Genomic DNA, 4705 nt, shown 5'->3' on the forward strand with positions numbered 1-4705 from the left:
AAGCCCTGGGTTTTTTTTTTTTTTTTTTTTTTTTTTTTTTTTTTTTTTGAGATTGTGTCTCACTCTGTAACCCAGGCTTGAGTGCAGTGGCATGATCTTGGCTCACTGCAATCTCCACCTCCCGGGTTCAATCAATTCTCCTGCCTCAGCCTCTGGAGCAACTGGGATTACAGGTGTGCACCACCATGCCTGGCTAATTTTTGTATTTTTAGCAGCAATGGGGTTTCGCCATGTTGGCCAGGCTGGTCTCGAACTCCTGACCTCAAGTGATCTGCCCACCTTGGCCTCCCAAAGTGCTGGGATTACAGGCATGAGCCACCATGCCCGGCCATCAATCTAAGGTACTTAGCAGCAGCAGCCAGAGCTGACCAAGACACCCTCCAATGGCCTATTCCCTACATCAAGAATGACAAAGGTGTTTTAACTTATGGGACAGTAAGCACGCTGTTGAGAAAAATGTGGAGAGAGACCAACTCAAGAGGACAAATTACTGATAGATTAGTACAGTCTGAGGTAGCTGTCACAGGGCAAGTGATGGCATTGGTGCTACCTATTTGCCATTTCTGGCCCCAGGATGAATTCCTGACCTTTCAGAACTCAGCAATGGGAACAGCTCCAGCAGGCTACCTCATCACACCCCCGCCTCCGGTTCTGCAGCCATATTGAACATCTGTGGTTCTTGAATGGCAATTATTTTTTACTAAAACCCCCTCCTCTCCTCAGTCAGCAGGCCAAAATAGATGTCTCTCTCTTGACCCCAACCTCCTGACTCTCTTGCGTTCCCACAGTATTCTTTTTTTTTTTTTTTGAGACGGAGTCTCGTTCTGTCTCCCGGGCTGGAGTGCAGTGGCCGGATCTCAGCTCACTGCAAGCTCCGCCTCCCAGGTTTACGCCATTCTCCTGCCTCAGCCTCCCGAGTAGCTGGGACTACAGGCGCCCGCCACCTTGCCCGGCTAGTTTTTTGTATTTTTTAGTAGAGACGGGGTTTCACCGTGTTAGCCAGGATGGTCTCGATCTCCTGACCTCGTGATCCACCCGTCTCGGCCTCCCAAAGTGCTGGGATTACAGGCTTGAGCCACCGCGCCCGGCCTGCGTTCCCACAGTATTCTATCCCTATGGTAGTACTGATCTCATTCCATCCTAGCTGTTTACTCACCCATTCCACCAGGTAGGGAGCCGCTGGAGGGCAGGGATATGTTACTTCTTTCCCGAGACACCTCATCTGTGATCCCATGGTACTTTGCATACTGCTCTGTAATGAGATTTGCCCAAATCTGCCTTATTGTTGCCTGTACAAATCCTATCTGTCTAGATTATAAACTCCTTGAAGGGCAGGGACCATGGATTGTTTAGCTTTCTTTTCTTTTTTTCTTTTTCTTTTCTTTCTTAAGACAAATTCTTCCTCTGTTGCCCAGGCTGGAGTGCAGTGGTGCAATCTTGGCTCACTGCAACCTGCAACCTCCACCTCCCAGGTTCAAGTGGTTCTCATGCCTCAGCCTCCTGAGTAACCGGGATTACAGGTGTGTGCCACCACACCTAATTTTTGTATTTTCAGTAGAGATGGGGTTTCCCCATAGCTTTCTATTCTACCTACCACTCCATTCATTAAGGTTGCTTTACAAATACTTCTTAAAAGAGCCCAAGCTAACCAATTGTTCCTTAAAGCACCCTAAGCCCCCATTAATCCCCATTTTGGCTTCCAAGGGGGAATTCTCAGAAGGACCCAGGGATATCTTCCATATTCCTTAAATCCCATCCTCTGACCATGGAATCCCCAATAACTTTCATGCCACAGTTGTCCAGTTGTTTCGTCATATGCCATTCCAGATGTTGCTGTGAAGGTATTTTAGACGTGATTAACATTTAAATCAGTAGACTTTGAGTAAAGCATATTACCCTCCATAATGTGGGTGGATTTCATCCAACCAATTGAAGGCCTTAAGAGAAAAGGCTGAGGTGTCCTGAGAAAGGATTCTGCCCTCAGGACTGCAACACCAATTCTTCCCTGGGTCTCTGAGCCTGCTACCCTGACTTGCAGCCCACACAACCATGAGTCATCTCTCTTTCTAGTCTATCTGTCCATCCATCCTATCGATTCTGTTTCTCTGGAGAACCCCGACTAGTAACGCCATTCTTGGCCTGAGCCAGGGCTTCTCCTACTTCCCTCACCTGTGCTGTGCATTCCTCTTATGTTCCTGAGTCTCTTGAACTCCACCACTCCTCATTCTCGTTTGGTTGTGTTTAGCAAGCACGTTCTAAGGCCTGTAGAGGTCAGAAGACATACGGGCTGGGGGACGGAGATTTAAGCTATGTGAAACAATAACCCAAGTGACACAACATTCAAATGAAGTCAAGCCTCCTGCGTCACAGGCCTCACTAAGATGACACATTGTTGGCAACCTTCAAAGGCACAGGAAGAGGCACTAGAATGGTTGCCATTCCAATTTTCAAAATGGTAAGAGTTGAACCTGCAATCACAGCCTAGTGAATTTTAGGTCCATGCCTGGAAAGATGACTGACTATTCACAGGATGGCCTGTAAGGAGCCTTCATTTGAACCAGGCCGAGATTCACTACAAACTACTGTCTTTCCTTCCAATGAACAGGCAGATCGATCAAAAAGGGCCACAATGATACTTTAACAAAGTACTTGGGCTTCTTCTGCTATTTCTGTCCATCTAAAAATTATGGGCCAAGTGAAGTGGTTCATGACTGTAATCCCAGCAACTTGGCAGGCTGAGGAGGAGGTATTCCCTGAAGCCAAGAGTTCAAAACCAGCCTGGGCAACAAAGGGAGACCCTGTCTCTATTTAAAATAATAGGCAGGGAGCAGTGGCTCACGCCTGTAATCCCAACACTTTGGAAGGCCGAGGTGGGCAGATCACCACCTGAGGTCAGGAGGAGGTGGGCAGATCACCTGAGGTCAGGAGTTCAAGACCTGCCTGGCCAACATGGTGAAACCCTGTCTCCACTAAAAATACAAAAATTAGCTGGGTGTGGTGGCGGGTGCCTGTAATCTCAACTTTTTGGGAGGCTGAGGCAGGAGAATCGCTTTAACCCTGGAGGTTGCAGTGAGCCAAGATCGCACCACTGTACTCCAGCCAGGGCGACAGAGACTCTGTCCCAATAAATAAATAAACAAAAAATAAAAAATTATGCCCAGGACACAAGGACAATTTAATATAGCAGCTGATTAGGTTATTGGCATAGATGCCAAACTTAAAGCAAACTTTTAGGAGTAAGTTACTTGATTTTCTCAGCCCAGCAGAGTCTCAGACTGGGAAAACTCAGGACAATGGAAAACTCTGGGTAATAATCAGGATTTAAAAGTAGTGACAGGCTGGAGCAATGGGCATGGTCTATAGTGAAACTTAATAAAACTATAAGGTCCTGCACTTGAGTTCAGAACACCAACTTCCCTTATACAGGAAGGAGAGGGTAGCTGGATTTTACTCAATCAAGAGATGAGATGCAGTCCTGGGATGTGATCTGTGGCATCAAGCACACAGTCTGTGGGGTTCTTCTTCTAGTCTGTGATATCTGTTAATACCTGGATGCAACATTATGTACACATCCTTTGTGGTCCCAGACTCTAGCTAGGTTCAGAAGAGAGCGGCCAGCCTGGGTGAGGAACATAGAACCAGAGCAGGACAGTGCAGTGGGGGAAGGGCTGTGCTCTGTGGTCAACATCCTGGACCCAAGGTCTTTTCCACCCGTGAGCTACGTGATCTTGGGCAACTTATTTGACTTCTCCTATCCTGTTTCCTAATCCATAAAGAGAAGATAATAGTGCCCATCTCATATGGTTGCTCTGAGGATTAAAACAGTTAATATATGTAAAGCAAATTTTGGCACATTGCTTAGCACGCAGTGAGTTTTCAATAAGTATTCGCTAATATTAACTGATGAAACTCGAAGCTTTGCTAGAAGATTCATGACAGCTGCCTTTACATATTTTAAGGGACCTTATAAGGGAAGAGAGAGTAACTGCTTTGAAAACCCTGTAGAAGTCTCATGGAAGTTGCCCAGCTCTACAGAAGGAAGGGTTTTCCACTGAGCCATGGAGCCTACAGATGGAACTGTGGTCCAGCATTAGCAGGAGGCCACACAGGCACCTGACAGGGGCATAGCAGGGAAGTCGAGTGCCTGATGGTGAACCAGGGGATCTTGCGGGTCTCATCTAAACTGGAGACTATGATTCTAGGATTTGTTATTTTAGATTCCCTCAGCCTAGAGAGAGAGAGAGGACATTCACACCCACCACACGCTGAGAATCCCAGAGGAACCACCGAAGACTTCCTCCTCAAAGTCACCTAAGGATCCCAGAATTCACAATTTCACTTCAGCTTAGGAGGAGGACTCATGCCTCTGAGACATGAGAGAGTGTGACTTACCAGGAGCATGACCCTCTTTTGTAAACAGGAAAAAATGTGAGAAGACAAATTCACACAAAGCCCAATAAAAGGGTGCTTGGTGTCTTCTGTCCCTTACACGCCAGACCCGCCCTCTAGGAACACAAAGCAACAGTCTCAGGAAGACCCAGGACGTTGGGATCAGCATTCCTCTTGCTGGGGTCTGCTACAGCTGCTGTGAGCACTAGACCCCGATCTTAGAACATCCACCCCATTCCCAATTCCCCTGACAAAAGCTGGGTGGCCGCACTGCATATGTGGGACAGATGGCACCAGAAAAGCTCTGTGAATAAAA

Source organism: Rhinopithecus bieti, unplaced genomic scaffold (genome assembly GCF_001698545.2).
Source record: "Rhinopithecus bieti isolate Rb0 unplaced genomic scaffold, ASM169854v2 scaffold_56806, whole genome shotgun sequence".
Classification (NCBI taxonomy): Eukaryota; Metazoa; Chordata; class Mammalia; order Primates; family Cercopithecidae; genus Rhinopithecus; species Rhinopithecus bieti.